This window comes from Enhydra lutris, unplaced genomic scaffold (assembly GCF_002288905.1).
Source record: "Enhydra lutris kenyoni isolate GAN:26980312 unplaced genomic scaffold, ASM228890v2 scaffoldscaffold2, whole genome shotgun sequence".
NCBI classification, from domain to species: Eukaryota; Metazoa; Chordata; class Mammalia; order Carnivora; family Mustelidae; genus Enhydra; species Enhydra lutris.
In genome coordinates this window covers 30,955,856-30,982,083 of record NW_019154086.1, presented here as the reverse complement: position 1 = coordinate 30,982,083, position 26,228 = coordinate 30,955,856, and the positions used below count along the sequence as shown (strand labels likewise).

At 36.1% G+C, this 26,228-nt stretch overlaps 1 protein-coding gene across 1 annotated transcript in view; it reads left to right on the top strand.

Moving 5' to 3' along the window:
- Nucleotides 1-26,228, top strand: part of LOC111146093 (arginine and serine rich coiled-coil 1) — a 452,933-nt gene that overhangs the window by 366,746 nt on the left and 59,959 nt on the right. The window lies entirely within an intron of this gene.

Below are 26,228 nucleotides of genomic sequence, written 5' to 3'. Positions count from 1 at the left end.
AAGAAACTGAAGCCTGATAATGTGTTCCAAAAATATTGGCTTTGAGTACTATTGTCTAAATCTGAAAACTGTAATTTTTATCTTAGTACATCTTTTACTGTGACAACCAGAAAAAAAAAAACAAAAAACAAAAAAACAAAAAACTATTGTACTCCCAATTTGCAGTGGAGGCTGAAATCCTATCAAACTTAAAATGTGTAATAGTTTGGAAGGCTTAAAAGCAGTATTGTGTTAGAGCCATAGCCCCAAAGCAAGGAAAAACTACCAAAATAACAAAAACTGGATTTAGGGGGCAGAACCCTACAAATAAGTAGATTCAGTCTAAATATGGACTAATTTATACATGAAATGGATAGTATTCTTACCCTTTTTGACCCCTGTTAAGTCCTGACTTTATGCTTTTATCCCAGATCAACTAATTTTATTATACAGTAAGAAAACAAGTGAATTCCCAAGACAAGAAGTTTCAGTAGAATTCTCTTCCTTTGGCTTTCTGAGGTGCACATTTTGGCATTGTTAGTGGAAACAGTCTACCTAATTTCAGTGATGTTTATGGTCATGCATAGAAAAAACAGATATAGTACTAGATGCAAAGTAGCCTTAGCAAGTTATAACATTTTAGTACAGCTATGTTATGTGGTATTCTGATCAATGTAACTAATTAATAACATAATAGCCCTTATAAAACACTGTGGTACTGTAAATTGCAAGTGTGGTACTTATTACCAACCAACAGAGTGAATATATGTTGTAATAGTTATTAGTATAATCCCATTAATTCAAATCTTAATTAGAGTCATGAGCAGTTGAAAAAGGATGGCACTGATGTGTAACCACAGATATTGAAATTGCTAGGTGGTTTATTATTATGAAAAATATATAATACGAATAGTAAAACAAACTTTAAATACTTTGGAACCCCTCATTTACATAGCAATAATTGATATTTATAATAGTCTCTCTTTTTTTTTTTTTCATTAAATCACTTCTAAACATTTTAAAAGATACTAAGAATTTCTTAAGTAACTATAGATACTTTAACATTATATTACAATTCTTTTGAAAGTATTTCTTTCCTTTAAACATTCAGGAAGTCAAACTGACCTTGCACTTAGTCTGTGATATACAGTAACCTTTCCTTGCAGTACCTGGGAAGTGTTTGAAAAGCACATCCCTCTAATTATAGCTGTTTTAATTAGCATCTTTATAAGTCTGTCATCCTGACAAGAATATAAACTCTAGGACTGTGAAGGATTTGGTGTCCAGGATGCTTAGCACATAAAAAATACTCAATTTCTTAATTATGGAATGAATGAAAGAATGACCATTTTACCCTTTGCTCTTTTGAATCCATTCTTAAATTACTTAAGTTTGCAGTTGATTTTTTTTTTTAAGATTTTATTTATTTGACAGAGAGGTCACAAGTAGGCAGAGAGGCAGGCAGAGAGAAAGGGGAAGTAGGCTCCCCGCTGAGCAGAGAGCCCAGATGTGGGGCTCAATCCCAGGACCCTGAGATCATGACCCGAGCTGAAGGCAGAGGCTTAATCCACTGAGCCACCCAGGCGCCCAAGTTTGCAGTTGATTTTAAATAACCTCACTGAAAGTGAATTGAACTTTGTTACGTCTCTTTTCTAAAATAAGACCTCATCCATTAGGCATGTTGAAGAAAAATTCTACTAGTAAAAGAACCTATATGACGCTGATTTCATTCTTTGTTTTTGTTTGCTTCCAAAATTTTTTTACGTGTCGTCTAGATACTTAAGTGCTATCAAATTAACTGAAAATGATTAATATATAAACTGCATTTATTTTATTTCATATAATTAGTCTAGCTACAAACTGAAACCTGAGATATATCTGTATGTGTATGTATATATATTTCTGCATCTGAAAGAGTAATAATCCTGTATTTCCAATCATAAGCCACTAGTAATTCATCCTGTCGCATCATTTGTACAGTTCATCTCTTAATTTCTCAGCATGCTGAGGTGCAGCACACAGTTGAAAGCATTGTTAAAATGTAGATAAATGTTATCTGCCCAGCTCCTTTTATTCATTCTCTGTTATCTCAAAAAAGCTATTGTATTAGCATAGCAAGATCTGTGCCTTGCAAATACATTCTATTATGTAGTCCTTTCCTTTGAGTATTCTTAAATCAATCTCATAATCATGTTTGCAGGTATGTAGCCAAGATAAAGTGAGGCTTCTCACCAAAACTTGTCCAGGGTAACTACTTTGCCTTCTACCCTTGAAACAATGGGAGGTTCATACATAGCTCTGTTGAGTTTCCACTTATTGAATATCACTAGCACATTGGTCTGGATCCTCTTTCTTGAACCATTTAGTCTCTAACTTTCCATTTAAGTTTAATTTTATAAAGGTCACATTATTTAGTAAAAGCCAACTGAATATTTAAAGTTTAGGTTTTATAGTTTCCTTCTTTAAAAATAAGTACTTTTTTTCCTAATTCTAGATTACATTTTAGGAAAAAGGAATAGTATTAAATCTTTCAGTTTTGTTTTCTTCCTTATTCTTTGACATAATAAATACTTGACTTCAACTTCTCTTTTTCTTTAAATGTGTTTGAAAATGTTCTGACTATATGTAATGAAAAGTCATTTCAACTTTTATCCTTTGGGTTTTGGTTTTTTTTTTTTTGTATTGCATGGTTTAGCAAAACTTAGTTTTTCCATATTTTATGCTCATATTTAATATAGTATTTATTTAAGGATTTTATTTGTGTTTTAAATCTGTTTATAAGCATAATAGTCTTGTGTTGTATTTTGACTTCCAATGTGAATTTCTTATTTGTGCCATAAGTATAGCAGCCTTTGAGTTCTTTTTCCCCTTGTGTTTATTCAAAGTAGCTCTACCCATCTGTTAGTTTTCTACTTCAAATATTTTTTTTCCCAAAAATGTTAGGCAACCCAGTCTAAATTATTTATGGAAATGGTGGACAGTGATGATATGAACACAATATGAGGTAGTGAAGTGAAGACTTAAAGCAATCCTTAAGTCTTATTTAAATTGAAATTCATCAAACCTTTTGCCACATGTGATTGGCAAGTAACACAAATTAGCGCTAATTTCATCTTTTTTGTTGTTGTTGTCAATCCTTTGGCGAAGGTGGGGATAAAAAGTGCAAGTAGCTCAAAGGAAGAAGGGATCACAGGCAATGTTCTGAGTACTTTACATATTTTAATTCTCTTAATCCTCATTAACTCTATGAAGTTTATGCTGTTATTATCCCTATACTATAGGGAGGATAGGAAACTAAGGCACAGAGAGTGCTTAACTTGCTTCATGGCTAGTAAGTGCTAAAGCCAGTACACAAACCCAGGCAGTATGACTCCAATACACATTCCCCTTTTCTAAATATAAATCACAGGGACGCTGGGTGGCTGCATCTGTTGGTCATCTGCCTTCAGCTCAGGTCATGGTTCCACGGTTCCATGCACCCATGGTTCCAGGGTCCTGGGATTGAGTCCTACATGGTGCTTCTTGCTCAGCGGGGAGCCTGCTTTTCCACTGCCTGCTGCTCCCCCTGCTTGTGCTGTGTCTGTCTGTCTGTCTGTCTGTCTGTCTCTCTCTGACAAATAAATAAATAAAATCTTTTTAAAAATAAATAAACATAAATTGCAACATTTATGATCAAATATAATATGATTTAATTCCCTCTTCTATTCATTGCCCTCTTCTCTGAATCTCACCTTAAGCATTTCTTTACTATATTTTTTGTGTCCTCAAATAGATCTGTACCCATATTAGGCTTGCTCATGGGTTTCTGGGTGAATTACTTTAGTCAGAGGCACATTTTGTGGAGTTGTCCATGCCCTTTCCTCCTAGTGAATGGCTGGTTTATGTAAGACACCCACTTGTCAAGTTCACAACACCTTCAGAGTCTGGGCCTGGGCCACACCTAAATATCTATTTTCTCAGGCCCCTTTCTCAGCAGTCCTGGCTCTCTCAGTGCTTTGAGGTCCCTAGCATACAGCACACTTAGTACAAGGTCTTACCACACTCAGCGAGAGAACTGTTATAATCCCTCCTTTCTTTCCTCTGTGGTTTCTTGCCTAGATTGTTCTTTCTAAAAGCCTTCATCCTGGGGTGGTTGGGTAGTGCAGTGAGTTAGGTGTCCAACTCTTGGTTTCAGCTCAGGTCATGATCTCAGGGTCCTGGGATCGAGCCCCACATTGGGTTCCCTGCTCAGCATGGAGTCTGCTTGAGATCCTCTCTTTCTCTCTCTCTCTCTCTCTCTGCCCTTCCCACTCATGCTATCTCTCTCTTTTTAAAATAAATAAATGAAATCTTTTTAAATAAATAAATAAATAAAAGGCTTTATCATCATTTGGCTATCCATTATAATATGCAGAATTATTTCTTTTTAGATTTAAATATTTGAAACCACCCCCCCCCGTCTTACTTTATTAGGTAGTTCTATTCCAATATTTAAAATATCCTTTTTAAGGAAATTTGTGTTCCCATGATTCAGATTTAATAATTCGACATCTTTTGTAATGTAGTGTTTTGTAAAATACCTGTGTAGTCTTTTAACACATTAGCTCTAATGTTAGAAAGCTGTTTTATTTTTCAAAAAATAAATCTGCTTAGCTTGACTGCATTGCTTTATTCCGTATTATTTCCTCAAGTTCTTTATTTAGTTCAAAATCACTCAAGAATAAACACCCAGTTATTTAGCGCAGCCATCTGTGCTATTCCCCTCAGCAGTGATTTGTCCTTTATAGTCCCCTTGATTCTGTGTCTGCAAGATCTTGATTTTAAACATTTTTAACTTTTCTTTTGTATGGTGTTATCTGTCATATTATATAACATCAGCTGTTTATTCCTGCTTTAACGCTTCCAGTAAATGCTAATTCATTTTTAACTTTTTTTTTTTAGGATTTTATTTATTTATTTGAGACAGACAGAGAGCGCAAGCAGGGAGGAGGATCAGAGGGAGAGGGAGAAGCAGACTTCTCACTGAGCAGGGAGCTTGATGCGGGGCTCGATCCCGGGACCCTGAGATCATGACCGAAGCTGAATGCAGCTGCTTAACTGACTGAGACACCCAGGCTCCCCTTAACAAACTTTTTACAAAGAAGAGGATGCCTCATTTTCCTAATAGCTCACTCATACTGTTTTTGCTTCATATGCATTCCACTGTACTCTGTGTGGACTTAGAAGTTGTTGAGATCACAATTTATTTATTTTCAGTAAGGTGTTCATATATATGGAATGCAGATACTCTGATCTCTGTTTAACCATTTTGGGGCCTCCAGTGATCGACCATCATGTATTCCTTACTAATTTAAATATTTTCTGTGCTCTACACACACAAATTTCAAGACCAGCTAAAGGCTACAGCTTTCTTTTCAATCAGATATTTCCATTATAAATTAAACATTAGAAACCTGACATACATATTGAATGCCCACAGGTGTATAATCCTGTGAATAATGAAGGGAAGTCATTGCAGTATAAGGAGTCAGCTGTATCTAGTGGAAATAGCCCTGGCTTATTCTAGCTGAATCAAGAGAATGAGATTCAGAGTGCCAGCTCTACCATTTACTGGCTCTGTGACTGAATAAGTCCCTTAACTTCACTGTGACTCTAAAGTGAGGAAGATGATAAAATCTGCCAAGAATTGTTATAAATAGAAATGGCATAGATAATTTAAAAATTACTTTATACTGCATAGTACTGTATAAATGTAAAATGTTTTTACTTAGAACTGCAACACAGAAGAGCATAATGATCATCTTCGTATCATTCTCTCTCTTTTTTTTTTTAAGATTTATTTATTTTAGAGAGAGAGAGAAAGAATGTACGTGTTTGCTCGCACAAGTTAGGGAAGGAGCAGAGGGAGAGAATCTTCAAGCGAACTCCCCATCCTGCGTGGAGCCCATCACAGGGCTCCATCTCACTACCCAAGGGATTCTGACCTGAACCAAAACGAAGAGTCAGATGCTCAACCAACTGAGCCACCCAGGCACCCCCATTCATTCTTTTTGTAACTTTGATCAATTCAAAAAATACACTGACCACACAGCACATGCTGGGTAATGTTCTAACCCATATGAATAGAGCTGTGAAAAAGAAAATTAAGGCCCCCATACTTAAAGAACTTATATTTCTAGAGGGGGAATACAGGAGATAAATATGAAAACAAATAATAAAACACAGTAAAATCAATAGGGATTAGTGTTTTCTCATCCTTTGTATGACCATAGAGGCCCCTTTAAGCCCAATTTCCCAGTCTGTTCATAAATAAAAATAATGATGATGATAATAAGTCAACTATCATCTAAGAATGTAGTTGTGATAGAGTAGATATGAAACCATTTTATAGACCTCACAAAATTTTGTTGCTATTTTATTATTAATTAAAAATACTTTAGTGTGCCTCAGTGATTCATGGTAAAAAAAGGAAATCACAGTTGAAAATACAAAATCACTTATTGAAATTTATAGGATGAAGATAATATGATGAAACTAGCTTATTTGAACTCACACTCCTGAGAACAGATTTTTTAAAAGCTGGTCAAAATATTAAGACATATGTCTGAAGGCATCAGAGAGTTACTCAGGCAGTGGAAAAGTATGGGTCCCAGTTCCAGGAAGAAATGGTGAGCTCAACATTTGGAGCCAGTTTTCCCCTAGAGATGATCCCAGTAATAGCATCTGTCTGCCAGTTTTTACAGAGGTCACTGAAGGATTAAAAATCTGGACAGAGCTTTTGAGAGACTAATGGAGCTATGGGGATAAAATCTAGAACTCAGGCCCAGTCAAGGAAAGGAAGACTCTGATAAAACCAGCAGACTGTCAGTTGGGATCTTAAAAGATTATTCCATGAAAGTAAGGATGAACCAGAAATAAACAGGCACCCCTAGGGACCAAAGCCCAGGTTTGAATCATCTCAATTCCTGATTGAGTTAAGATAATTCAAGATTGCTGGTGCATCTAGCCCATTATCAAAGCAGATATAAATCCTTTCTGGAAGAAGGAAGCATTATCCCAAATTATCTTTAGAGTTGTTTCTATATGATATCCATTAAAAATAACCAGGCATATGAGAAAATAAGACAAGATGAAGAACCATGAGAAAAAAAGAGGACAAGAGAAACAACAATCAGTAGGAACAGATTCACAGAGGATCAAGACAGTGGAGTTTTTAGATGTAGATTTTAACATTACTTTGTTTAATTTGTTCATGAAAATAAAGGATGGTACTGATAATTTCAGGTCATATTAGAAACTCTTAAAAATTTAAAAGAAAATGTTAAACAGTAACTGAAACCAAGAACTTAATTAAGGCTTAAGGTCCAACTCTGCAGAGCAGAAAAAAAAATTAGAGACCTGAAAGATAAGAAGAAAACATCCTAAATGAAGCAGTGAAAAACAACAGATGGAAAGTACAGGTAAAAGACCTAAGGAATAGAATGAAATGAGTCACAGTGTCAATACTTACAGTCTCATTCTGCAGGTTGCCATTCCATTTTATTGATGATTTATGCTGTGCAGAAGCTTTTGAGTTTTATGTGGTCCCACGTGTGGATTTTAGCTTTTATTTATGCTTGGGATGTCTTAGGGAAAAATCATTGCCGAAACCATAGATATATCTCATATATATTTATAATTGTTATATCTTCTTGATGAATTGACCTATTTATCATTATATCATGACCTTCCTTATTTCTTATTACCATTTTTAGCTTAAAGTTAATTTTGTCTGATATAAGTACAGCTACTCCTGCTTTCTTTTGGTTTACACTTTCATGGAATGTCTTTTTCTATCCCTTCACTTTGAGCCTATGTGTGTACTTAAATCTGAAGTGAATCCCTTATAGACACTATATAGTTTCGCCTTTTTTTTTTTTTTCAAATCTGTCCAGCAACTCTGTGCTTTTTGATTGGTGAATTCAATACATTTACATTTAGAGTAATTACAGATTTCCCCTGCTATCTGAAAGTAGAGCATTCCAGTGAAATCTTTCATAAGCCAAAATGATATAAAGCAAAGCAGTTATCATTAATATATATGGGAAATTTTTTGAGCATTCCCAGACTTGAAAAAATAACCTCTTTTCTGGTACTTTAGGACACATCTCACTAATAGATGCAAAAGATCAATTGAGGTAAGGCATAGATGCTCACAGGCATAGTTCAAAGCTATGGGATGGCTCTAGATGTTGAAATGCTGAGTATAGTTCCTGGGGAAGGATCTTGGCAGTGCCATTCTTGGGGTATATGCTGCCTCTACAGTAGCTCACTATAAAACAAACAGTGCTATTTTTGCCTTTTGCAAAATCCTCTTTGGATTGCTTTTAGTTAACGAAAATAGGTACTAACATAGGTCTTTTGTAAAAGTGAAGTGGCATAATGCGAACTTAAGTTTTCAAACAGCAAGGGATACCTAGACAGATATGTAAGGACCTACTAATGCCATTGTATTAGTTGCTTTCTGACTGTTTTGTAGTTGCTTTGTTTCTTTTTCCTCTGTGATTTTTCATGGTGATTTGTTCTGTTTCTCCTATCTTTATCTTTCGTGAATCTACCCTATGTTTTTGCTTTGTGGTTACCAGTGAGGCTTACATAAAACATAGATAAAATAGTCTGTTTTAAGCTGATAGCAACTTCAATCACATACAAAAGCTCAATCCTTTTAATTCTCTCTTTTTATGTTTTTGATGTCACCCTTTACCTCCCTCTTTTATATTTTTGATGTCATAATTTACCTCTTTTTTAAAAAAAGATTGATTTGAAAGAGAGAGTGAGTGAGTGGTGGGAGTGACAGAGGAAGAGGGAGAGAGAATCTCAAGAAGACTCCATGCTAAGCACAGAGCCCAACACAGGGCTTGATCTCAAGACCCTGAGATCTTGACTAGCTGAACTCAGGAATCTGACGCTTAACCAGCTGAGCCACCCAGGCCCCCCACAAATGACCTCCTTGTATATTGTGTATTTGTTAACAAACTATAGTAGCTATTTTATTTTTTTTTAAAGATTTTATTTATTTATTTGACAGAGAGAGATCACAAGTAGACAGAGAGGCAGGCAGAGAGAGAGAGAGAGGGAAGCAGGCTCCCTGCTGAGCAGAGAGCCTGATGTGGGACTCGATCCCAGGACCCTGAGATCATGACCCGAGCCGAAGGCAGCGGCTTAACCCACTGAGCCACCCAGGCGCCCTATAGTAGCTATTTTAATACTCTTTTCCTTTAACTTTTATACTATAGTTAAGTGGTTAACACACCATCCTTTTCCAGAATTAGAGTTTCCTAAATCTGACTGTGTATTTATCTTTACCAGTCTGTTGTATACTTTCATACATTTTTATGTCACTAATTAACATCTCTTTTTGAGCTTAAGGAAGTTTCCACATTTCTTGCAAGGCAGGTCTAGTTCTGATAAACTCCCTTAGCTTTTATTTGTCTGGGCAAGTCTTTATTTCTCCTTCACACCTGAAGTATAATGTTGATGTGTAGAATATTCTTGGCTGGCCATTTTTTTTTTTTCTTTCAACTTTGAATATGTCATTCCACTGTATCCTAGCCTATAGGGTTTCTGCTGAGAAATCCACCAGTAGCCCAGTGGGGGTTCATTTGTAGGTTATAATCTTTTTTTCTCTGGTTGTGTTTAGGATTCTTTATCTTCGATTTTTAATAGTTTCACTATAATGTGTCTTTGAGATAATAGGCTGATCTATTAGCTTCATGAACATGAATGCGCAAGTCTCTCCCCAGATTTGGGAAGTTCTCAGCTATTGCTTTTTTTTTTTAAGATTTTATTTATTTTATTAGAGAGAGAGAAAGAGAGCATGAGCAGGGGGAGGGGCAGAGGGAGGAGGATCCTGATACAGGGCTCAATCCCAGGACTCTGGGATCATAACCTGAGCCAAAGGCAGACGCTTAACCAACTGAGGCATCTAGGTGTCCCACTATTTGCCTTTAGGAGGGAAATACTTTTTGCTGGTCCTAATATATCTGGGCTTTTCTCTAACCTTGCATGAATACACCTGTCCCATACTTCTTACTCTCTCTTGTAGCTGAATTCTTAAGCTTTAATGCCTTCTCTGGTTCTTATAACTCACCATGCTGGCTGAAAAGATAGCTCGTTTTTGTGGTTTCTCCCTTGCCCACAGATCCTGGTCTATTTTTCTGAGAGTATTCTGTTTACCATTTACTGACATTCACTCTTGCTACCATACTCGGAAGCATGCACAAGAGCCAGCTGCTGAGTTAGGGGGGAGGAGGTGTGGGGTTAGCGCTTGTGGCATTGGGGGTGCCCAAAGGCCTGGGGGGGTATCCTCAAGTGAGTCTCCTGAACAGATTTCCTACTGAAGTCCTGAGTGTGGTCATCCAGAGCTGCAACCCCCTGATGTTTTTGTCCTGATTTCCCTCCATCCCTCCCTGCAATCGTGGAGTTCTCGCCTCAGTACTCCAGGTTCTGCTGAAGAGAAACAAGTTTCTGTAGCAGCATCCCACACAAATGGAGAAGCGAGCTCTCATTCCCTGTTCTCCTTTTTTTCCACAAGAGAGGTCCCTGCCACTGGTTCAGCTCCATTATAGTGTTGCCTTGAGGGAACAGCAGTGGCAAAGTTATTCTTCTGGCTCTAGTGCATCCAGACTCATTTGTTTTTGTTTTTATTTTGGTCATCAGCATGCTGGAATCTTCCCTTGGGAGAGCTGAACTTCTACTCTCTTTAATTAGTGTGTTTCTGCTCAACTCAGCCTCATCCATGGTGGTTTCCCCAACAATGGCTGAGAGGGTGTGGGGTAGGTTTGCCAGCTCCTGTTGGTTTTGCAGTCCATGCTAAGGTGTGTCTGCATATTACCACATGCACAAATGTGAAAGACTCCTTCCAGGCCCATTGGCATATGGCGCTGGGTCCTACAGCTCTCATAAGATGCTTTTTGTTCATGGATGGATACCAGTTACTTGTTTAAAAAGAAGGACGTCTTATACGACTGATGTCACTCCATAAAATTTAATCTGAAGGGTAAATAGTTGGTAACATTGTCAGTGAAAGTCACTTTGTTGAGGTTTTTCTCTAAATAATGATAAAAATGTATGTAGATCACAATTATTACTTGGTAAATTGCAACTTTCTTTTTATTTTAAAAGTTTCTTCAAATCACCTGTTGTGTGTCAGTTCACTATATGAAGGGGAGTAATACCATAATAAATAAGTTATTTTATCCACTTGTTCATTCTGACAGTTATTATCCTACAGGTTCATGTCTTCTTAATGCTAGTCTTGATCATGATAGTGACATGTCATCTACATAAAAGATGTTTGTCTATTTACTAAGCCAGGAAGACCTGCATCCAGTTGATCTAAAAACTGTATTTTATTTTGTAAGTGTTGGTTTGAAAGAAGCCAAGAATTATAGTTTTATAATATTTACATTTAAAAATCAGTCTCTTTGAACACTCTACACCTTTACCTTCTAATTTTAGAAGTACCACTACAAGAGTGACTTTAAAGGAAACTGTGCTGCAAAAATGATTCCTCTGGTACATAGACGATTTTTGTCTATGCAATCAGAAGCTGAAGATGAATCAGTTAATACCATGAACACTTTTATACTACACTTCACCACCTTCTCAGAGAAATGAAACAGTGTGGCAAAGATCAGTAGGGTGGTTATAACTAAAGCCTGCTTTTACACTATGTTTAAAAGATCTATGCTTGTTTATCAAGAAGAAAACTGATGTCGAGTTATATAAGCTGGCAACATGATCTGCCTGTCAAGTTATCTTACATTTAATTTTTAGGAGAAATAAGGAGATACATCTATTTGCTAAAGATCAAACATGGGCCAGTGTTCACATCAGGAAGACAAATTAGCAAGTACATGAATCAGGTTCTATTTATATAAGATGAAGATGGCTTAGCCTAAGTGAAAACACTCTGCCTAATCATACTATCAGTATCTGGAAATAGTAATTACCTGTTAACTGAAAAGAGATGAAATTCAAATAATTTTTGCAATTCATAATTATTAACTTCAGTAAAGGTCAAGTCTTATTAATAACTTTAATGATGTCAGAATATGTTCACTATAACAAATTATTAGCTCTATAAAAGAAATATGATCAAAATCTAATTAGAGTGTATAAATGTTTATCTCCTACAGCACACCTTATAATCTGCCTTTGGTCATAAGATGTGTGACTATAACATATTCAGAGATAAATATTTTAAGGATATTAAATTATTGATTATATGTTAATCAATATGTATTATAAATAATGAAGTTAGACCTAGTTTCTAAATAGAATATTTTATCCTAAAAATATTTTATTTCCCAAAACATACTTTTAGGCTTACTGGCAGACTAACAAGCTTTAATCTTGCTCTTAGAGGTTCAGAATGAGCATCCAAGAATTTAATACTAAAAAATTTTATAGAAAATCAACCTTATTTCTCTATGCTATTAGAAATATACTTATCTAAAAAAAAAAAGAAATATACTTATCTGACCATTTTTACTGTAATTGGACTTTCTTGAAAGTATATATAGAAGCTTATTTTTTTTGGTATCACGTGGTGTTCTTTGTTCTTTATTTTGTGTTACTAACTGATAGCAGAAAATTAGAGGATTAATATAACTGATAAAATATTTTCTAAATTACAACTATTTACACTTGATTTACTTGGTATAAAATTAAGAAATAGAATAGAGAATATTGTTAAAATAGTTTACATAAGGCCTGATTATTTGTACAAATTTAGTATGATTAGATAACTAAACACTGTTTCAGAATAGAGGAAGCTGAATTTTCTTATCTAAAATCATAATCTGCTCAATTCTGGACATTTCCACCTTGTTATAAACTGTTATTAATCCAAGATGATCAGCAGGACCCAGTGAGCCCATCTCTGGTGTCAAGAGAAAAAGAGTTAACCCTAGACTGGAAAACCAAGCAGAAGCTAAGGCAGAGGATTTGGGCAATATCACACTAGAACCCAGGCTTAAAAGATATGAGGCCATGAAACAAGACTACTTCACATGAGGATTGAAAATAGCGAGTCTTCTCTTTCTAAAACACTTGAAATAGCTTCGTGGTAGAAAAGTATATCCTGGGGCGCCTGGGTGGCTCAGTGGGTTAAAGCCTCTGCCTTCGGCTCAGGTCGTGATCCCGGGGTCCTGGGATCGAGATGTGTGTCGGGCCCTCTGCTCAGCAGGGAGCCTACATCCTCCTCTCTCTCTCTACCTGCTTCTCTGCCTACTTGTGATCTATGTCTGTCAAATAAATAAATAAAATCTTTAAAATAAATAAATAAATAAATAAAATCTTAAAAAAAAAAAAAAAGAAAAATATCTCCTTCCTGCATCCTTTCAACTTCTCTCTAGAGCACCACCTGTCCACCATTTTTTATATATACAGTACACATTAAGAAATATATTCTACTTTGCAACCTGATACGTATATGCATATGTACATATAACAAAACATGTACATATAAACATGAAAAAAAATTACAAAAAATCCTTATCCACTCTCATTTTTTCCCCCTAATTTCATTGCATCTTCAAACAAAAGAAAAGGGCATCCATTAATGGATCATGATTCTCATTTTGAAAACGTTGCTCTGGAATAAGTTTCCCTCATATTTCTCCTTTACTGAGATCACTCTCATACCTTAAGTACAAAGCCTGAAAAAATGTTCTGCTTTTGCCTAGGATTTTAGTTAAACTGAAGGTAGTAAATTGCCACACACATTACTGGAGTTTTCTTAAGGTAAAATTTTAAGGTAAATCACTATATTGTAGTAATATGAAATGAAGTTAAGCCATTCAAAATTAGAAGCAATTATATTTCTTTAACTTGGCATCCCGTGTGAACTCAAATAATTCTTAGCTGAGTATAGATCATTTCCCTCGAAGTATCTGTGAGCTTTTAGAGGACAGTGTGTGTTCTTACTTAGGATATAATTATCTGATAGGTTTCTAGTTAATGTAAAATTTACAGCTTATAAGTTAAATATTATGTATGTAGGAGATATATTTCTTCACATCTTTAGTTAGAGTTTATTAAGCTAGATCAGAAGGACCTTCCTCTTTAACACTGTTTTCCAACAGAAATCACTAATTGCCAGTGGAATTCATGTTAATGGGAATTTGATTACCGAGCCAAATCTGACTTCATGATGATTCAGATTATAAACTTGAATCCAAGTTGTGGAAATGGCCTGAATTCATATGAGATTGTGTTGGAAGCCAATCTATACACAGTTTTTTCTGTCCATAAAAATCTTTCAATTTATAAATAAATTTTAAAATAACATTATCTCAGAAATGAAAATCCAGATTTGGAACAAGTAGACTTTTGAAAAGAAAGAAAATTTAAAAGATGGGGTTTTCTTCCTAGCCAGGTTGTTTAAAGTGTATGTCCCCTAAAGTAAAAATGGCATTTCAATTTTATGATAGCAGCAGTGATACTCTAAGTCACACAGCTATTAAGTTGGTAAAGCCACTATTTGAGTACAGTTCTAATGCCAGAGCCCAAGATCTAATCACTAAAGCATACGATCTTCCACTGTGCTATCCTATGATGGTATCTCTTTTGAAAGTGATTTTATCCCCTCCATTTCCCAAACTAGTTTATGTTCATCTATCTTTTTTAGAGATGGGAAGCATAAAGATAGTAAGATTTAAATTGCCAGATTTTAATCTAAGTGTTTATTTATTTATTGGTGAATTGAATTACTACTTAGGATCTATTTTGAAAATTTGTTTCTTAAGACTTTGTATATTATATTTTGTTTTGCCTGGAGTTATTCTTTTAAAATATTATATTTTTAATAATATGAACCTATCTGGTAGCAAATGTGAACAATGTATAAAAAGTATAAAGAAGGAAATAAATACACATAATCCTACCACCCAGAGAGAGACCTTTGGCTACATTTTACTATATCCTCCTAACCTTTGCTTATTTTACAATGTTGAGATCATACAGCATGTACAGTGTTAGTTTAATTTTTCAGTTATGTATTGTAAGAGATGAGAGGAGTCCATTTTCTCTAGGCCTCCATTTTTTTACATAGTAAAAATGGAGTATAAACACACCTTACCCCACCTCCCACTCTACAAATCCATCTCACTTTTTTCAACCCCCAGGTACATATAATTTTGTATTCTGCATTTTTCAATGGTTATATAAGATACATATTTATTTATTTTCTCATGTTATGAAGGCCTTTGAAAACACTTTTTTAAAAAGATTTATTTATGTATTTATTTATATATTTATTTGGAGCAAGAGAGAGAAAGAGAGTACACACACAGAGGAAGAGGGAGACGGAGAAGCAGACTCCCCACTGAACAGGAAGCTCCACACAGGGCTTGATCCCAGGATTCTGGGATCATGACCTGAGCCAAAGGCAGGTGCCCAAGCAACTGAGCCACCCAGGCACTCATGAAAACACTGTAATGGTTGTATTTCATACTTACAGGATCATATGACTTAACTTACATGTTTCTCTATTACTGGATGTTTATACTGGTAGCAGCATATTTTTTCAGAGATATGTAGTTCAGTAATAGGAGGTTCAGTAATAGGAAGCAGTCCAGGTGTTAGAGCTTAGTGCTATACTTATATGAGTACTTCCTGCTGGTACTACATATGTGGAAAGTCATTCCACTTGTCTATAAAGAGGCTCCCAATTCAATCTTACGGAATTTGTATTTCCAGAGCTATAAACTAACCATGGTAGAAGGAGGGACAATTTAGGCCAAAGAGGTAATAATATTAGTTTTTCCCTTTATTTGTATAGTATTTTACAATTTAAAGTGAACTTTCACAGTGTATGTTATTTAACTTAACTCTTCTCAATTCTGTGAGGTAGGAAGTATTAATCTCATTTTGTAATTGAGAAAATAATGTTTAGTTAACTCCAAAACAATTCTTTGTAGTAGACAATAGTTGCTTTCAAACAAGGTTCAATACTGACTCTCCTATAATAGAGGATTTTTCAGTTGTTTTATTTAGTTAATAGAACAATGAAAATATTAGCCTTAAGTTAAATCCACTCAGTCCTGAAATGTAATGCTTTTCAGTATTTGACCAACTATCAAATTGCCCAATCTAACTTTTTTTTTTTTACTTTTATAAATGGTTAGAACTATCCTTTAGACATAATTATAGAGAAAACATTCTGGAAAATGTTCTGTGTGCACTTGAAAAGAATGTGTATTCTGTCACTTTAGGATGAAATGTTATGAATATATCTCCTAAGTACATCTGGTCCAGTGTGTCATGCAAGGCCATTGTTTCCTTGTTTATTTTCTGCTTAGATGATCTGTCCATTGCTGTAAGTCGGATATTAAAGTCCCCTACTGTTACTGTATTATTATCAGCGAGGTTTTTTTGTTTTGTTTTTGTTTTTGTTTTTGTTTTTGTTTTTGTTTTTGAGCAGAGAGCATGTGGCAGGAAGGGGCAGAGGGAGAGGAGAGAGGGAATCTTAAGCTGGGCATGGAGCCTGATGCAGGGCTTGATCTTATAACACTGAGATAATGACCTGAGCTGAAATTAAGAGTAGGATACCTAACTGACTGAGCCACCCAAGTGCCCCTTCAAGGAGTTTCTTTATGTCTATTATGAATTGATTTATATATTGGGTGCTCCCTCGTTGGGGCATAAATATTTACAATTGTTAGATCTTCTTGATGGATAGACCTCTTTTTTTTTTTTTTAAGATTTTATTTATTTATTTGACACATAGAGAGAGAAATCACAAGCAGGTAGAGAGGCAGGCAGAGAGAAGGGGGGAAGCAGGCTCTCCTCCAAGCAGAGAGCCCGATGCAGGACCCGATCCCAGGACCCCAAGATCATGACCTGAGCCGAAGGCAGAGGTCTAACCCACTGAGCCACCCAGGCACCCTAGACCTCTTAATTATAATGCCCCTCTACATCTCTTGTTGCAGTCTTTGGTTTAAAATCTAGTTTGATATAGGTATGGCTACTCTGGCTTTCTTTTGATGTCCATTAGCATGATAGAGAGTTCTCCAACCCCTCACTTTCAATTTACAGGTGTCTTTAGATCTAAAATGAGTCTCTTGTAGGCAGCATATAGATGGATCTTGTTTTTTTATTTCATTCTGATATCCTGTGTCTTTTGATTGGAACATTTAGCCCATTTACATTCAGAATGATTCTTGAAGGATATGAATTTAGTGTGTTTCCTATAGAGTTGGTGTTTCTGGTGATGTACTCTGGTCCTTTCTAGTCTTTGTTGCTTTTGGTATTTTTTTTCCCTCCACTCAAAGAGCCCCCTTTTAAAATTTCTTGCAGAGCTGGTTTAGTGGTCATGAACTTCTTTAGTTTTTGTTTGTCTGGGAAACTCTTTCTCTCTCCTATTCTGAATGACAGCCTTGCTGGATAAAGAATTCTTGGCTGCATATTTTTCCAGTTCAGCATGTTGAATATTTCCTTCTACTCCTTTCTGGCCTGCCAAGTTTCACTGGACAGATCTGCTGTGAATCTGATCTATCTTCCCTTGTAGGTTAAGTACTTTTTTCCCCATACTGCTTTCAGGATTCTTTCCTTGTCTGTGTATTTTTGAGTTTGAGTATGATATGCCTTGACAGTGGTTGGCTTTTGTTTAATTTAATGGGAATTCTCTGTGCTTCCAGGATTTTGATGTCTGTGTCCTTCCCCAGATTAAGGAAGTTTTCAGCCATAATTTGTTTGAATAAAGCTTCTGTCCCTTTTTCTCTCTCTTCATTTTCTGGGGCTCGTATGGTATGAATGTTAATTATGTTTTAATAAGTCACTGAGTTCCCTAGGTCTACCTTTGTGGTCCATTACCTTTCTTTCCCTCTTTCCATCTTCTTTCAGCTTCATTATTTTACGTAAGTTTATCTTCCATATCATTAATCCACTCCTCTCATTTGTCCATCCTCATTTTTATGGCCTCCATTTGTGTTTGCCCCTCAGTTATAGCATTTTTTATTTTGGTTCTTTTATCTCAGCAGTAAAGGATTCTCTAGTGTATTCTCTGCTTTTTTCAAGCCCCACTAGTATCTTTATAATCATTGTTTTAAATTCTAGTTCAGACATCTTATATTTATAGTGATTAAATCCCTGGTTATGAATTCTATGTTCAGTTCTTTTGGGGTGAATTTCTCTGCCTCATCATTTTGTTCAGAAAAGAGAAGAGAGAAGAAAGAAGAAAGAACAAACACTAGATATTGGGTGTGTTTTTGTCTGCTTGTTAAAAGAGTCTAGATCCCAAAATACTACCTATCTATGTAAGCATCAGAAAATAATATATATATGAGGAAATAAAAAATAAAGTATATGTATAACTAAAAATGAAAAAAAAATTTAAGGAAATGAAAAAAAATAATAATAAATGAAGAATAAAAGCAAAAAGGAAACTATACCCTGTTTCCCCTAGAGCTGAAGCTTTGCAGCACTCTGTGCAATAGACTTGGTGCCAGGGAGTCGTTTGTGCTGGTCTTCTGGGGAAGTAGCCCACAGCCCTGATTCTCAGTCTGACTTGTTTCAGTGGAAAGGTCCTCTAGGGCCAGGTGGGTGGGGCTTCGTGTAAGCAGTTCTGGCCTTCACTAGGTGGCACTGTTTTGCTCCCTGAAGGCTTTCCCTGCTGCTGGCACAATGCATATGGCTGCATCTGGTTCTCTAGCCCCTGAGCTGAAAGTTTGCTCCCTCAACTCTTAAGTGAGGTCTCATAGAAGATCAGTTAATCACCGTTGTTGTGTCCCCAGTTTCCATCCGAACCCTGTGTTCACCCTGCCTCTGCCAGAGCTTTTTTATCACAAGCACCCAACTAAATTTCCAAACCACATTTTACGGAATCCCGTGGCCCAGACCACACTGTTCCGCCAGGGAAGGGTCTTGCGCACTTTAGCCATTTGCTGGCTGGTCCAGGAAAGCTGTCCTATGACAACATAGTAGTTCACAGTTTATGGCAACAAAGAACAGAAAACGGGCACCAAGACCTGCTGGTCCCAGCCAGCTTTTCTGCTCCTGTGCCTGAAAACAGCGTAGATGTTGGCGTCACCTGATCTTGGATCCAGGATCCTCAGACCACAATGTCACTCCTGCGATTCTGCCCTGCTACCCCACCTAAGCACCTTTAAGCCAGTACATCCCCCACTAAAGCAGACTTCTAAAAGTTCAGATTTCGTGCTCAGCTGCGTAGAATATTTTGCAGTAGCCCCATCAGCAAGCTCCCTCCCCGCCACCATATCCACAGTGGTGGCTCCGTCAAGACTACTCTCCACACCTTCTACTTCCCAAAAGGTGACTTGAAGTTTTTGTTCTCTCTGACCTCCGATTGATTTCTTGGGTGTTCTGGATGACTTGATAACTATCTAGCTGTGTGCAAGGGACAAGACAAACTTAGGGTCCCCCTACTTCTCCATCATCTTAACTCCTCCCCTGTAGTCACAGTTGGTTTTATTTTTTTTAATTGGTTGGTATTTTTGTTGAGAAAACAGTAGGTCTGTGGTTTACATGACAATCTACTTTCCAAATATAGACTTTATTTAGGAATTTTTCACTAGAATTGTATATTGTCCTTTAGCTTCCTGCACATTTATTGGCATGAACTGAAGCATGGAGAAACTTTGCGATTTGCTCTTAGTTCCTCAAAGCCAATTTATATTCCCCAGGAGGAGAGGTAAAGCTCTCAAAGTCTCACATATAATCGATGGTTTGCACACAGCAGGCATCAAAATTGATGCTGTTCTCCTGAAGGTAGAACTGCCTGAAAACCAGGTGACTGCAAAAACAGACCAGAAAAAAAAAAAAATGAACATGTTTACACATACACATACTGTGGTTTTGGTGGCCAGTTAGTTAATCCTTAGTAAAAGAAAACTCATCTAAGTGGTTATTCCCATTTTATTTTTTCATATAAAGAAAAATTATTTAGCGCTTTATTTTGCAGCCTCAGTGTAAATTTAAACTACAGTAAGATGCCAGTTTGTACCCATTAAGATGGCTGTAATCAAAAAGACAGATAATAAGTATTTTTGATAACACCGAGAAACTGAGAGAATGTGAAACATTGCTTGTGAAAAGATAAAATGCACAAAATTGGAAAAGAGTTTGACATTTTTTTAAGAAGTTAAACATAAATTTCCTTTATGACTCAGCAGTTGCACTCATGGAGGTGTTTAACCCAAGAGGAATGAAGTATGTGTACAAAACTCATACACAAATATTCATAGCAGCATTATTCATAATAGCCAAAAAGTGGAAACAATTCAAATATCCATCAAGTAGTAAATTGATAAACAAGATGTGGTGTGCCCATCTAATGAAATACTATTCAGCAATAAAAAGGAATGTACTGTGGATACATGTTACGACATAAATGAGATTGAAAAACATTGTGCTAGGTTAAAGAAGCTAGACACATGTAGGATTCCATTTGTATGAAATGCCCAGAGATGCAAAATGTCCAGAAATCATGCTAGGGGTAGGAACAGGGAATATTTGCTAACTTATCTCAGCATTAGTTGGCTTTCTTCCCTTTCAAACAAACAAACAAAAAATTAAGCAGGTGGAGGGGGGAGGGTCTCTTTCCTCCTTTAGGGCCTTCACCTGTGCTATTCTGTATATCTGAAAAGCTGGAAAGTTCTAACTTTACCTGGCTAATATATACCAATACTTCAGGTATCAGCTTAAATATTATTTCTTCAGAGTAATTCTGTCCTAACCTCATAGGTTAATCAAGGCTCCCTGTGATGCTTTCCTTTAGCATAGCATGCTGTCTTTTCATAGTATTTATCACAATTGCTAGTCATTCATTTATTCAACAAGTATAGGAGGTGAACAACCTCCTATATGCCAGGCACTCACTCTTCTAGTCCTGGTCTACAGGAGAAAACAAAACATGGAGCACATTGTGGTGGGGAGCGACAGATAATGAATGAATTAGTAAAACATAGAATATATGAAAAGGTGCTAAGTGGTATGGAGAACAGGAGAAGTGATGAACATTGATGGATGGCTTGAGGGAGGGATGTTTTTTATATAGTATCTTCAGAAGAGGTCTCTCTGGGGGAACTTGGGTGACTCAGTTGAGCATCTGCCTGTGGCTCAGATCATGATCCCAGGGTCTTTGGTTGGAGCCTGCATCAGGCTCTCTGCTCAGTGGGGAGCCTGCTTCTCCCTCTCCCTCTGCCTGCTCTCCCCCTACTTGTGCTCACGCGCTCTCTCTCTCTCTCTCTCTCTCTCTCTCTCTGACAAATAAATAAATAAAATCTTAAAGAAGAGACTTTTAATCTTAGGAAACAAACTGAAAGTTGCTGGCAGGGAGGGGGTGGAGGGATGGAGTAACTGGTTGATGGACATTGGAGAAGGTTTGTGTTGTATATAAGACTGATGAATCACAGACCTGTATCCCTGAAATAAATAATACATTATATGTTAATTGAATTTAAATTTTAAAAAAAGAAAAAAAGTCTTTCTATAATAAGACGACATCTGAGCAGAGTTTTGAATGAAGAATATACATATCTTTCAAAGTTAATATTTTCTCGGTTTCCTGATATTCTTGATAAATCCCACTTCAATAAATCTGTATTCTTAAAATTTATATTGATTGGTATTTTGTCTTCTTGATAATTCTTTAAAATAAGAGATATAGAAAATGCAAATAGTAGGGACGCCTGGGTGACTCAGTTGGTTAAGCGGCTGCCTTCGGCTCAGGTCATGATCCCAGCGTCCTGGGATCGAGTCCCACATCGGGCTCCTTGCTTGGCAGGGAGCCTGCTTCTCCCCCTGCCTCTGCCTGCCTCTCTGTCTGCCTGTGCTTGCTCACTCTCTCTCCCTCTGTCTCTGACAAATAAATAAATAAAATCTTAAAAAAAAAAAAAAAGAAAGAAAGAAAATGCAAATAGTATAATTATATCTCTTGCCAGCTAATGTATGTGAATTTGTATTACATAACATCTTATCACTGCAAACACTTTGGCAAGTTAAAATACATTAACATTTTCTCCAAAATGTCAGAATCCTTTTACATTATTACTGAAATCTATCTACATCTCTGAACATATGTAAAAAAACAAACAATAGTAATTTCTTTTGTAGAGATGACAGAGAGTAAGAAAAGAGCGTAACTTACTAAAACTAGGAAAATTAAACTTTCAGACATAATGAAACTGAGACAGTCTTAAACATTGTACAAAGGCCATTGTACAAGGGCACAATTCTGACTGTTAGTCCCCTTTTCCTAGATTCTTAATGGTTTCTTTGTTTTGACATTTATCTTTTATATCTGTAGAGAGCTATATATTACCTACTGAGAGTTATTTTTTTTTTATTGGCAAGGACAGTCTTGAATATCTACAGAGATAGAACATCACTTTTATAACCTACGCCTGTCTTTCCACCAATTATTTCTTTCTTTTTCAGCAGTACCTTAAAGTAATAGAGTCAAAACCTGGTTAAATTTCTGAAATAGACAAGAAAATCTAGTTAGTAGAAGTTATTGTGAATCAGAAATCTGGTCTGTTTTGTCCTAGAAATTCTTTTCTTCTCTTCTCAATTTTAATATATGAGGTTCTGAAAAAAGAAAAAATATATGTACATGTGAAGTCCTCAGTAATGGCTTATCAATCAGGTTTTTTCTGAAAGAAACATATCTAGGGAAAGAGGTTAAAAATGGAGAATGCTATTCTTTTCATTATTTAATGTGTGTAGAAGGTTATTGACTAAAAAAAAGGAAAAATTAAATAGGAGAAACTTGTTAACAAAAAGAAAAACTCATGGAAGATATCAGCATCATATGGCATTTTACCATTGTAGATTAGTTTTGCATTTTTTTTTAATCTACTAATTATAATAGATGTTAAAAATCCATTGGGGGGCGCCTGGGTGGCTCAGTGGGTTAAGCCTTTGCCTTCGGCTCGGGTCATGATCTCAGGGTCCTGGGATCGAGCCCCACATTGGGCTCTCTGCTTGGCGGGGAACCTGCTTCCCCCTCTCTCTCTGCCTCTCTGCCTACTTGTGATCTTTGTCAAATAAATAAATAAAGTCTTTTAAAAAATAAAAATCCACTGGATTAATACAATCATTCTGGGCACAACAGTCAGAATATCTTTGAGAGTTTTTAAAATACAGTATATGGATTTCTAGGCCTCACTCCAGGCCAGAAGAATCAGGACCAGCCTAGTGATTATTATTTAATGAACCAATTCCAAGCCATGGATTGGCATTTTTGAACCATTGCTCTAAAACCATTCATTTTGTAGCTAATAATATGAAATGGTCCATTATATTTTTTACAAATGAAGTTGGCTTTAATGCATACAAATTATTGTCTTCTTCAGGAGCGCCTGGGTGGCTCAGTCATTAGGCATCTGCCTTCAGCTCAGGTCATGGTCCCAGGGTCCTGGGATGGAGCCCTACATCAGGCTTCCTGCTTCTCCCTCTCCTACTTCCCCTGCTTCTGTTCCCTCTCTCACTGTGTCTCTCTCTGTCAAATAAATAAATAAAAGTATTTAAAAAAAAAACAATATTATCTCCTTCAAAGGAGTCAGTTTTTAAGACATTGCCTTGTAACTGTATGGCATCACTCAATTTTGTTTTTGTTTTTGCTTTACTAAAAGCAGTTTAACCAAGCTTGATACCCCACTTTGTTCACCAGATATGACTTCAAATGTCCAACAATACTGGAAGAAATATAATCCATTCTCCAAGAATTGAATATTTGACAACGTTGAGATTATTCAAAAGATTGCTGGGTAGGCTGTGAAAATCCAAATGTTAAAGCAGTGTCTTCATCATTCGAATAAGTGATGTGTGAGGAAAACACTTACGTGTTCTAGATTGTTTTTTTATATCAATCTCATTATTTTAAGCCTCATCTCCTCAACTGAATTATAGCATCTTGGATGTGGAAACCATATGTTTCATACTTCTCTGTAATCTCAGTATTTGCACGGTACCTTACTCAGAATAGTCACTTCTAATACCTGATGATAATATTTTCTAACTAATGATGTCTGTACACTGAACTAATGAGTCTTTTACCTGTAATACTTTGTGATAAACAACACAGACTTGTTAGGGCAGTCATGTTTGTGATATTGCCGGTAGCTGTAAAATGACTTATTTAACTGATCCATCACACCCTTAACATTGGCCTTATTACTAACAGATTTTGCACCAATGGGTATCCAGTACAGTCTAGAAATCTTGATTACCCCTCATTTTCTCTTCATTTTTAAAATTACAGATCTTGCTTTCAACCTTTCAGTGTTTTTATTCAGAAGAATGTTTTCCTTAGCAAAAGTCAAGGGTAACTGTTTAGTGCTTCAAGTTCATCTTTCACATGTATTTGCTCAGTGTTCACCTCTGGAACCAGGCAGAATTCCCACAGCATGCAAAACTACATGGGGAAGAAAAGATTAGAAACCATACAAAGAGGGGGCACCTGGGTGGCTCAGTTCATTAGTCTTCAGCTCAAGTCATGATCCCAGAGTCCTGGGATCAACCCCTGCTTTGGGCTCCCTGCTCAGTGAAGAGTTTGCTTCTCCCTCTCCCTCTGCTCCTCTCACCTCTGCTTGTACGCGCGCTCTCTCTCTCTCTCTCTCTCTCTCTCTCTATATATATATATATATATCAAATAAATAAATTTAAAAAAATTTTTAAAAACCATACAAAGAGGAAATGAGGGTTTTTCCCCACTAAGAATTAAAAGCTCTCCATCCGTTAGTTTATCTGGATATAGTAAAATCTGGCTGTAATTCAAAGAAATCTAGGTTACTTTAGTCCCCCATGTCTACAGTTTCAGTTACCCATGGTCAACCAGAGTCCGGAGTCAGTTATCCTCCTTCTGACATAGCATAGCCTAGCACTACATCACGATGCCTATGTTATTCACCTCACTTCATCTCAGCATTGATCACACCACATCATCACAAGAAAAGGGGCAAGTACAGTATAATAAGATACTTTGAGAGAGACAGGGAGAGAGGCCCCATTCACGTATCTTTTATTATAGTGCATTATTACAATTATTCTATTTTATTATCAGTTATTATTAATCTCTTACTGTCTAACTTATAAATTAACTTAATCATATGTGTGTGTATATAGGAAAAAACATAGTATATATAGGGTTTTGTACGGTCTATAGTTTCAGGCATCCACCAGATATCTGGGAAAATATATCCTCTGCTGATAAGGGGGTGGGGGCAGCAGGACTACTGTTTTTAGAAGTTTTTTAACCCATTAATTTGGAAGAAAAGAGATAGATAATAAATTAATTTAAATTATTTTGGATTTCTTTCAAAGAATAAGAAGCACTAAAGTTGAGAGGTGAACCAATTGTAAATATCAAAAGTGTTTTATTCTTTTTTAGATTTATTCATTTAGCCTTTTAAGCCTGGTATTTAATTAATCTAGAATTTAATGTATTTAAAGTTAAAAATATATTACATTTATCTGAGGAGATTCTTAGAGGAAAAAAAGTTATACATTGGACTTGAAAGTCCTCTAAATGAGAAAATTGTGGGAGTTTTTCTGATTTTTATATTATAGTCTCTTAGAAATTAGGCAAATTATAAACACCATGGCCTGCTTATTAGTAACTGACATTTGGGCGTACTAAAACTAGATTCAGTTGCACATTTTACATGAATTTGTCTGTGAACTATTTTTCCTTGAAAGGTGACTATCAGAAAAATATAAACGCAAATGTATTAGTTTGGGGTTTTTTTAAAAAGAATGCCACCTTACCACCACTTCCACTGCAAAATTAAATTTTTTAATGCACTTTTCTAAACTCTGTTAGGTTATATTTATAGTCTGTGACTGATTACAGAGCCTTATCATTATGCCCTTAAATGTGGTTTAATTCATTATCATGAAGTGCCTATCCAGGGGTATTGTAACCTACATAGGCTAGAGCACATCATCACAGGTATATTTTACACAGGAACTCTGTGAATCTCTGGGGAAACAGACCAGAGACCTTCAAAACCGCTAATTTAAGTCTAACTCAACAGAATTAAGATTTCTAAACAAAATTTAGAAGGAAGGACAGCTCTGAGCTTTCAGAAATGGCCTACAGAAACAGAAAACCACTTTGCTATTTGAAGGAGGAATTTGAGCTTTATTCTTGTAGGTTGGTTTGTGGGCTGCCAGGAAATAGTATTTATATTGCCCTCTCACTCAGCCCCAGAGAAAGTGTTCACAACTTCCTTGATCATCATAGATTGCTTTTTGTTTAACAT